The sequence below is a fragment of the Pteropus vampyrus genome, unplaced genomic scaffold (genome assembly GCF_000151845.1).
Source record: "Pteropus vampyrus isolate Shadow unplaced genomic scaffold, Pvam_2.0 Scaffold73, whole genome shotgun sequence".
NCBI classification, from domain to species: Eukaryota; Metazoa; Chordata; class Mammalia; order Chiroptera; family Pteropodidae; genus Pteropus; species Pteropus vampyrus.
This window is the reverse complement of record NW_011888854.1, coordinates 1,858,069-1,858,394: the sequence shown is the minus strand read 5'-3', so window position 1 is coordinate 1,858,394 and position 326 is coordinate 1,858,069.

Here is a 326-nt window from a genome sequence, read left to right as displayed (position 1 = left end):
TATTTGCCATTATACATTTGTCCAAACCCATAGAATTTACACCGCCAAGAGTAAACTGTCATGTAAGCTATGGACATTCTGTGATAATGATGTGGCCTATAGGTTCATCGATTGTAACAAATGTACCACGCTGTGGGGTGGTGACAGTCGAAGAGGCTGTATGTGTGCGCATGTGCTCGCACGTGTGTCTGCAGGGCAAGTATTGGAGCTCTGCGTACCTTAGGCTTAATGTTGCTGTGAGTATAAAACTACTCTAAAAAATAAAGTCTATTTAAAAGGAAAAAAGAAAAGTACAGGGTAGAATTGGCACTAATAAGCTACTGCGA